Source organism: Trichoplusia ni, chromosome 21 (genome assembly GCF_003590095.1).
Source record: "Trichoplusia ni isolate ovarian cell line Hi5 chromosome 21, tn1, whole genome shotgun sequence".
NCBI classification, from domain to species: Eukaryota; Metazoa; Arthropoda; class Insecta; order Lepidoptera; family Noctuidae; genus Trichoplusia; species Trichoplusia ni.
In genome coordinates this window covers 3,624,691-3,635,839 of record NC_039498.1, presented here as the reverse complement: position 1 = coordinate 3,635,839, position 11,149 = coordinate 3,624,691, and positions in this window count along the sequence as shown.

Sequence of the window (11,149 nt, the reverse complement as noted above, 5' to 3'; positions counted from 1 at the left end):
TCACGAGAACACACCGCGCCGTAGTTCGCGAACTGGCGCCGACACCTAATTAACCAACACTTACATATTCAATGAAGCGACACTTTGAAGTTACGATTGCTGTATCAAAGTGAATACATGGAAATTCAATTAATTGAACAATTAATTTCCGATCATTTCCAGGCACAAATCCTATTTTAAATTCCTTTGAGGATGCAATACTAAAATTGTACTAGAATTGTTTCGAGAATGTATCAGATGCTGAAATTGAAAACTACTACTCAATTCCAGAAATTGTTTTCTATTTTCTTTCATAGTACTACCAGCCTTAGAATACGATAGTTAGAAAAATGATTTCAGTTCAGTATTCCCGGAATACAAAATAACTGCACTTCCATCGTGACCTTCAAGGCACGGAATTGATATCAGATTTCATTCAAATCGTTTGAAACAAAGCTTTAATTGTTCTCGTAGCTGACACCTGTAAACCACTGGATGCGATCTAGATGAATTGTACCGTACTGAAAGGTTGAACTATCTCGCTATGAAATATCATTGAAAGCGCAGCTGTATTACACAGCAAGACTTAAATGATAGCGCTAAAGTTCAAGTTTGATCGAAACTGAAATGACAGCGACGCGCCGATGCCGGACAAAAAGTTGACATCACTCTCACTTTTATTACTTCGGCAAAGTCGCCTCAGAGGACTTTCGTATTACTTTGTTTTTGTGCGGAAAAAGTCTAGCTGCTTTTTTCTGAAACGTTTATTACTGGAGCGATAGCAATTAAAAGACAATTAATTGTGGTTCAGTCAGGTAACCTGAAACCGGAAGAAATTTGACTCAGATATCCAACATTTTGAGTCTGTTATTAAATGATGTAACGGTTTACTCACGCGTATTTATCGGGGTAGCCCGACTAGTTTCGGACCCAACCGGAGTCCTTAATCATGACCATTAATCAGTTCGACTCGCGATCCCGCCGCGTCTGCTCATGATTAAGAACTCCGGTTGGGTCAGAAACTAGTCGGGCTACCCCGATAAATACGCGTGAGTAAACCGTTACATCATTTAATAATGAATCATTCTCACGACAGTTACTATCAAAATATTTTGAGTCTGGATAAAGATTGTTAATGCAAATTGGAAATACATTATATTAACTATCTATCGTACATGACGTATAAAAGATGATATCAATATTAACGGATTCGATGAACCGTGTTCGTAAACACGCAGAGTCCCCGGCGCTAGCATTACATAACTTCATTATTATAAACGAGCCTGCAGAGGGGTGTAGCGTGGTAATAAAATCGTTGCGTGTTTTATGAACGATGGCGAAATGTTGAGTGAATGGCACCATTCAGTGCACACACGTCGCATAGGTGCAGCGGCGTCCTTGCCGGGGGCTTGAATGGATGCGGGGCGGCGATCGATAGCCGCTGCGGCACCGCGCGCCCGTGACGTCACGGCCGCCCGCACGCCACGTGCTCGCCGCGCGCCGCCGCTAGCTCAGCCCGCTATCGGCGGTCGACGACAAGACAACATACGGAGCGGTATTTGTAAATAAGTCGCTGCGCCATTTTTCACGGACGTCCAGTGTTGTCACTGGGTCATTGGAGCACGTTGCTAGGGCACGCTCGCGCCTGCAGATTTCTGCCGCATTTCTGCGACGGATTGGCGTACTTGTCGGCTTAATTAGACGGAGAACTTCCGACTGACTTTGAATAGTAATGTGGCTTTTTGTAGGGTGCTTAACTTACGGTAAAAACATTTTTGCGACGGGATTTCTTTTTACGTTTCGTTTTTTTAGGTTAAAGCTTAGTCGTTCCTTTTGGTTTTAAGTTAGTAGATTTATTAAATAGTCTAGTCTATTTATTTCGTAACGGTTTTGATGTTTCTTTTAATGACATTACAATATTTATTTACAGTAATTGGAATAATTAAAACACAGGAAGCAGAACAGATTGTATTTAATCAATAAATCATATTTAATAATAGGGTTTATTATTTATATATATTCGTGGGTTCTTTTCATAAAGAGCGTTAATGAATTCTGACATACTTGATTGTCTATGTTGTCTACAGTGAAGCATAATATATTTAACTGCATGGTGGGTCCCAGCACTTTGGCATTGAATTACCTCTACTGGTGAAACGAGGCAAATTTCGTTATAGTTATAGTTCATTCCATAAATGAGACAGCAAGTAAATTTGACCAACATCTAGTACATTAGTAATGTTTTAAAATAACGGGTACTAAAGCCAATCTGACCGCTCCATGTTTGATTGATTGACTTTTGAATACTTCGCAAAGCATCTGAACCGATTTTTCATAATTGAGATATCCAGTTTACATGTTATTAACTACTATTTTATGAAACGTATCTTAATCTTTAAGATGATATTTTTACATTTATTGTCTGTAATGATTTTCAAATGGGCTCGTATTGTAAAATAATAAATAATTATACTTTTCAATAATTGCAATATTTATGGGACATAACATACTTATTCAATTCATAACTGGATATCTAGAAGAATGCGAGACAGACCATAAGTGAAATGATTCGATGCTACCTTGAAATCTCGAACACACAAATGTCGATATATATTTTAATAATTAAATCTTATTTCTTAAAATATTTACGACCTTTTTCCTACATGTAAGTATTATCTGTTCTGCTAATCAACTAACCCCACTTCCATGTTTAAAGTTGACATGAAATCGTTAATGATACTGCTATCGTTGTTGATAGAGTGAAAATTTCAATTTACTGTCTAGCCATCACAATTCATAAGATATATCTTGGTCAGTAATAGGGTACCCATTTTCCTTTAGGTGCGTAAAAGTTAAAAATAGATAAATTGAGATTATTCGGATTAGCTGTATATGAGGCTCCAAGTTTCGCATTAGCCGGAGTTTTGCCTCACCCGGTTATAACTTAGTCGCGTCTGCCTTCATATTTATTCCCCGGTACCATATCTCGTGTCAAAATGACATCGTTTAAAATCCAGACTTAAGTTAATGCATTTTTCATTAAAATTTAATGCGGTCTGTCTCGGCAGTGAACGGATTTAATGAGACAGCGGCATTCAAATGCTTTAGTTGAACAAGTTCTATTTAGACAATTTAAAATGTGAACGTTTACTTAAGCAGGTACTTAAGTAGTGTTCGTCCTCCGTTATTTTATGAAAATAGTTTAATTTTGATCTGAAAAATAGTTGTAGTTTTATTTCAGGACTGCAAAAAAGCGGTCAAGGGCGACTTACGACATTGAGGTTTCCGTAAAAATAGGATGAATAAAATCAAATTGGTTGGGTGAAAATAGATTTAAAAGTATAAAGTTGAGGGGATCCCGAGAAATTTCAGGTTGTCCTTTTTACCCTTGGGATACGAAATCCAAAAAAGGCAAGAATTGTCAAATTTCACTAGTAAGATGAAGAGTGAGGGAGCTTCAAAACGAAGGAATTTTTGAATTCGGCCATAATGTTTTTTTTTTCAGGATAATTACTTGCACGTTGTAGAAACTAATCGTTTCCGACTGTCGATGACAGCGTTTACAATCGTTTGAATTCAGTAACGAATAAAAATTAAATAAATCAGCCAAAGAGAGGAGCAACTCACACAGTTTTTGTTTATTCACACAAGAGCAACATTCAAGAATATATCTTAAATCTGTGAAGCAAATATGGAGTCAATTGTTTTCACAAAAAGGAAGAACAAGAGAAGTCAGAGTGGAACAACGTAAAATTCAAATTCGGAAATATTTATTTCATCTGACTCCTGACACCTCACTGAACAAAAGGAAATGAAAAACTGCACATCAAACTCTACAACATGGCTCGCTGTCTTTCCATAAATCCTACTAATATTATTAATGCGAAAGTTCGAATATATGGATGAATGGATATGGTCCTCTTTCACGCAAAATCCACTGCACGGATAAAGACGAAACTCAACACAGGTAGTTTATAACTAAGATTAACACATGTTTCTCCCGAGAGTTTTCAAATGCTTTGGAGATTTTCTGTTTTAAAGAGGGAAATGGCCAGGCGAGGCAAAGGCCAATTATAATTATATATAGAAAAATCAGAGCATTTAGCAAGTGGTTGCGTACTTATTATGGCTAAATGATAATAAATAAGTATTAAGATCCCACAGGATCTACCTCAACTAACACTGTTTCAGTTGTAGAATCAGGATGGCGTACAGCATAGAGCGGCAGTTAAAGAAGGACACGTGAAAACGATTTGTCAGAAACAGTATACCGCTGTAAAAACTTGAGGTTTTTATGTTTAGTGTGGTCTTTCAAATAGGAAGGTAGGTCGGATATGTTATTTAGACAAAATCAAATCGAATACTATTTAGTCTCTACAATAAAGCGAATAGCAGTTGTAGCTCTACCTCAACCCCGAGACCCTGTGTGTTGTTTGTCGAATAGTGTTAGTGCCCTGGTGTCCTTTCGATGTTAGTAGGTACCCTGTGTTTCCGAACCCTGATGACCTGGCTGTTGTATCGGTTTGTTGGGAACTACAATGCTATGTTTTAATCAGGCCCCCCCGATGTTTCCAGACGTGGCGAGCCGACGCCACAGCGCGGCGGCAGTGTGGCGCGGCCGGCTGCCGGCGCGCTCCCCGCCACCCTGCCACGTGTGACCAGCGTCTGAGCTCGCCGCCCCCGCCCCCCGCCGCCCCCACCGCCCCCACCGCCCGACCGACACGATCCCGCCGACAAACCCGACACCATAACCCTACCTACTTGTGAACTTTTATAAATAGCCGCTTCACTCAAACTCAGACCCAATTAGGTATATCATATACATATATCGTATTGTTAGGGACGACTTGTTTTCAACTATAAAAAATCATAAAAACAATAAAAAAATCTTTTAAATACGCTTCTATACTGTGAGCGCGATCAGCTCACTACACCTATTGTAAATACTTAATAATCGAACAGCTTAATAACCGCTTATATACACTTTCTATAACATAATTAACACTGTAATTAGGTTCTTTGTGACAAAAAAGATACTAATCAATAACTATGATAGGCCTATATAGTTCCGTTCGCGGAGGACATTTCCAAGTGTCGCTTACGCTTGACCATAGTTTATAAATAGTTGATATGGGCGGGAGGCGCGCCGCACGCCGCCGCGCTGGCCCGCCGCCGCCGGGGCCCGGCCACTTGTTCGCTTCTGTCAGGTGATCAGCCGGATCAGAACTGTCACTCGGAGCCGAGCTGCCGCCGGCGCCGGCCGCGCCCGCCGCGGCGCGCCTGTCATCGCCTCACACCTCACGTCTGCTCGTCATCGTAGGAGCTCTACCATCGGTCGCGACGTCAGAGTGGCAGTTTCGGGACAACAAGCATTTACCAAAATCATGTGAAGATATTTCGTGAAACCAGATTGATCTTAGAATAAGTTACCGTATATTTATGTTGTAATATCGTCGTGCGTGATACAATATCAATATAATATTCCAGTATACCAATAATCTCCACGTTCATCCCAGTACCCTCGATGTTCCCCGCCCTCGGTCCCCGTGCCCCGTACTTGTCGCGCAACAGTCTCGGCTATATTATAGTTATACACACGATTATTTAATGTAATAGATGTAACGTGACGGCGATTTGTCTATCATCATTATTGTTACTTTGTGGATAATTTATCGATGTTGATTATTTTTAATGTAGAGCAGAGGATGGTTGTGACGAGGATGTCCGCCGACAAGTGACGTCACACGACGCTCGCCGGCACGCGCGGCGCGCACTTGTCGTGCGCCTCGATAAGTCTATTTGTCGTATGCAAGGACGGTTATATTTTCGATCGTTTACGAAAAGCATAACGATTGTATTAGCTTATACAGTTTAAACATATCTAGAAAGAAGTGAATTTATTAATATATGTTTTGTAAGTAAGGCAGGCGACAGACGCGACTACAAAGACAATCAATTGCAAGGAACACCTTACAGACCACCTCTACTTCCTTATGTTTACTTAGGAGCGACTCTACCGCGGCGGTAGTCACCTCAGTTGTTAGTGAATCAAACATTACTCACCACATTTAAATAATAATGTTATTTTTGCATTTTTTTAAAAAACAGTATGCATTTGTTTAACTTTTGTAGCATTTGTTCTACAGTAAGTCGTATTCAGTAATCTTGTTTACACGTTTACGTGTAAATTCATTTAACAATAATATTAAATGGTACTAGTTTGTTGCGTTATTAAAGGTGGACTATAACTTGACACCGACAACTGACGTAGGAGATCGCTGAATGTTACAAAAGTTTCGTTATCGGGTACAGAAGTTTCCGTCTGTCTGTCTAAAGACTTAGTTACACTTGAGTTGTAATGAAGACAATTAATTATTAGGTATAGGTTACATCCGATATAATTCTTTGATCATATCATTATTACACATTTCATAGCGTTAAACATCTAGGTGAAAAGACATATTTACGCCCTATATTATAGTCTAGTGTAGTTTAGTAGGTATTGATAGTAGTTAAGTGCTGCCCTTATACTGGGTAATATCTTTCGACCCACTTATTGTCCGTCTATTGCTACAAGGCCAATTTCAAGATTACAATTTAATGGACCCTATCGATTCTATAGGATCGTATGTAGCCATATGTACTCGTCGGTCAGTTTAAATGGACTTTGCACAGAGCAGTTGTAACAATAGGAAGTTTTAGAAACTTTGCACCGTCATGCTTACAGTTTAGAGAGAGCTTAAGACATGCTTACGGCACGTTCGTAATCTTAAATTGGTCTTCAACCCTGATCATTCCTTCTGACTGAAATTATACCGTGTGAATAATATGTAGATAAATATTTAAAAATCAGTGTTATTCAGTGTAAATTGGTGTTTAATTATAATAACATAACTATTCTGTGTAATATATAATAATAGATTTTGTAACGCGGATCTGTAACAGTGACTGAGACCGGCCGCGCTCGGCCCGCCGCGGGCAGAGGTTTGCGATACGAGGGAAACGAATGAAGGTCACGAGAAATATATACGGAGTGCGTTGGATGTGCTACTATATTACTCCTTTTGTATATATATTTAATGCAGAGGCAGAGTTTACAAGATGGCGTAGAATAGCGAATTGTTTAGGTCGACAGTCACTGTTAGAGAACTCGCTAAGAAAATGGACACAGAGCACACGCTCTAAACCTCGGCCATGACAAACAGTGACAGTGAACGTTCAGATAAGGACAATGACATGCTTCGGGGCAAGCATTATTTACTGATTACATACATTATAATAATTTGAGTGTCTTCGTTGTAAAATATATCAGTAATGTCTGTCAATTAGATTCGAATTGTTTGGCAAATTAATTTATTATGATAGTCTTGATTGTACTGAATGTGATTTTATGTGTGACAAAGAGAAGTCTGATTGTAAATGTTGGCATATAATAAGAGGCGGGGCTGCAAGGCGCGCGCCCACCGCCCGCAGGCGAGCCGCGAGGCTGCCCGCGCGGGCGGCGCCTGCTGCGCGACGCGCTCTGCAACACTGCTCACTACACAGTTTGTTGTGAATAGTTTCCCAGAATGAATCGAATCGTCAAAGGTTTCAGTCGTTAATGTTGAACATATTACAGATGAACAATATGTGAAGACTATCATATAGTCATTTCATTTGTCAATATATTCGATTTGTGTTTAATGTACGGATGTAGTAGACAGTGTATACATTTCATGTAACATATACGTAAAAAGCCGAGGCTGTCGCGACGGTTATAATTAATGTCAATCAATGTTAATGTACCAAGTTTAAAGTGTAGTAAGCATTGTGTTATATAGTTTATAAAATCGGATAGCACACGGGTCCTGTTTTTATACTTGTGAAGGAAGCTGCAACGCGGCAATAACGAACCAATCAGCTACGAACAAAGCAAACACCCAGTTTTTACGTTACGTCACTCACAATTACCGAAATAAATTTGGATTATAAAATATGACTTGGCCTAAAGATGAATTATCTGTTAAACAATAATAATTTACATGACGTTATGAAGACACACCCCTTGTAAAACTTTAGAACAATCAACCATACAGATCAAAATCTACAAAAGCTACAATATTATCAATGAAAGAGTAATCCTCTCCAAGTCAGATAAGTTTCACAAACTGCGTCATAACTTTTCTCTCTTCTCTGAGTCAAAAACTCCTCTCTGTTTCCTTCTTGGTCTTTGTTTTATGTGAACCTTGGTCTTTATAACTCACTGTCATTTGAGCTTGCTGGGTTTTGCAAGCCATGTCAGTGAGACAGATGATTTGAGGACTTTAACCATGTTTTGAAAAAACTCATACAATTATTTTGCTTCTATCTGATGACAACTACCACATATTTTTGAACAAGCAATGACGCAGTTTTTCATACCTCTCCACTCGATCTCATAATTTTCGTTACTCTAGAATTCATCTTGATTGTCAAATTATGGAAGTTGATTAATTTATTTATTTTCGCTGACTGGCACTGCTTGCGGGTTTTGCAAGCTATGTCCGTGAGCCTTGTTTTCAATTTAAAGACTGCATTCCCTTACTCAACCCCATTTACCAAAATTGTAAGCACCTTGAAACGGGCCACGGCACAAAAACAAAGTCAGTCTTAGTCAGTGTTTTAACATATTAAATTCAAACGGTCAAAGGAAAATGTATAATTAATATTTAATTTTCGAGTGTAACATGAATCTGCGAACATGAATAGTATGAAACTGGGTGTTCGTATTGTCGTTGTGTTGCAGTGATGGTGTGATGTTAAAGAATGACTAAATCTCATTTACATTATGTGTGTCTGTTTAATCATAGCAAATAATTGTGTAGTAGAATCCTGCATTTAGAATCAATCTCAAGTGACAGAGATATTACACAGTCTTCAGCTTAGACGTCTTACGCTTCAGAATGTTCGTAGTTTAGAGAACTTGGTGTAAATGAGTCTTGGTCGATTGTAACCTATCTACTTTATCAGATTTATTGTAACAAAACATTTGAAAGGCGCGCCTGTCGGGCGACAGCCGTGTGAACTTCAACTAGTCTCGCGCTCTCTATTCTTGTCTGCAGTTAATATTGCTGCGTTGTTGAGCAAAAATATCACAAGTGGTACGACATATTGTAATGGTGTCAACATCTCTGGCTAAACTGTACCCTAAGTAGATGTAACCGGCGCGAGACCAGCTCGCCAGTAGTGTCGCGGAGTGCAGATGACTTGAGGAGAGCTTGCAGCTGTTTAGGGCACACGTTGCGCGCTCAGATGTACTGCGGGCCTTGTCACAGCGACGTTCCCTTGGAAGGCATAGGATCGTGTAAGACCTGTGTGGTCGACTCTCATATACAAGAAACAGAATAGTGGTAAATTGTGAATTACTCAAGTTGGCCAAAATTGTAGTTACGCCAGTTAAAATAGGCGTATTATAATTTTCGCTCAGTATTATTAGTTGATATTTCGTACGTAGTGTATGTATACAGAGACGGCTAACACGGGCCCGGTGCGTAACAGAAGGAATTATTTCTCAACCATCACACTTCGTCAAACATTCTCCAGTTATTATTGTTTTAAAGGAACGAAAATATTAAATAATCTAGATAGTTAAACCACATAGATTTCACAAGAGAAATCACAATTTTCTATTTACTTGAGTACTACTTAAATATCAATTTTGTAGTTAGGATGGAGTTGGAAAAATTTTAAATTTATTAAGAAGTCTGAAATGTCCGTTACGACAGACTATATTTAATATGGTCTTTAGGAAACAACTGTAATCAGTAATTTTATCTGTAAATTAAATTGAATTTAATTTAAGAATTATAGTTAGGTGATATCTGCAAACTTTTAGCAGTGTGTGGTATATCTAAAACATTGTTGTTTATTTTAGAAACGTTTTAATATGTTTTGCTTGGATTGTTTCGGCTGAAGGACGAACGTGGCCGTTGCGTTTGCATGAATTCCGAAACGTACGATGGGACCCCGCTGTATGTTTTGCGGGTTTTAATAAAAATGTGCCAGTTTTTGTCTTGATAGCTGCCTCGCGTGTTATTGCGCTTAACGTTCCAGTATATAGTCATTGCAGAGCTGAATTACTATTAATATTACGTCTAGGGCTTACACGTCGGTCACACTACGCGTTTTATTGATTTAAACTTTATAGAGATCGACAGAGCAGTGTGACGAGCGCTAAGAGTATTTTATCCTCGTAGGTATAATTTTCCTTAATCACTGGCCCCTCTCCGTCCAGGTCAAAGCGTGTTCATATATTGGATATAAAGTCACCAATCTCAAATTGAATATCGTATATACTAGCATCGGTAACATCTATACATTATTTATTTGTAAAAATTATCACTCTAAGATTATTGGCAATATTTATAATATCTATTTATATAAAATTCATTAATTAATTATACACAAGAGTTTACACAATTGGTTTTTTCAAAATTATACAATTTTTTAAGGAGCTTTGATCTTGATTCAAAGTTGATTGTATTGTGTTTCGACGCCTGAATCATGAACAATATTGCATACACAATAAATCGGGTTACGCTAGCTACGAGCTTAAATTATGATTTGGATTTTAATATGTAATAACTAACTATTTTATTCATCACTTAATGTAAGTTAAATTGGAGCGAATTCTCTAGATACATAATTACATTATCCTCTTACAATACATAACATTAAGGATTTATAATATTAAGAGCTTTTCGACTAGTATACTTACAAAAAAAATGATGAGATCTTATGAAATAATCTGAATTTTTCGCGATAATTTATTATATTTAATATCCATCCAGTATTATTAGATAAATAGGTGTAATGGTGGAAAAGAATGCCATTTTCTAGCTCCTATAGTTAATGTAACATAGGTTCAGTAATTGGCCAACAGATAATTCTTAATTAAGTACAAATTTTCCGAATAAAATAAATTAATTTGTCACGGTCCCATCGCTCGTGCATCAGGGAATACGCTTAGGGGTCGTCGACGTTGTTTCCATTGATACATGGCCGGCACTGAACGTACACCGCCTTATCATTGTTAATGGTTGATTGAAACAACGTCTCACACGAAAGAACTTTGCATTGCTCCCTTGTCATGTGATTGGCGTAACACCCACCTGTAGTTAAACGGAAACTATGTTCGAAGCGTTTGTTAAAA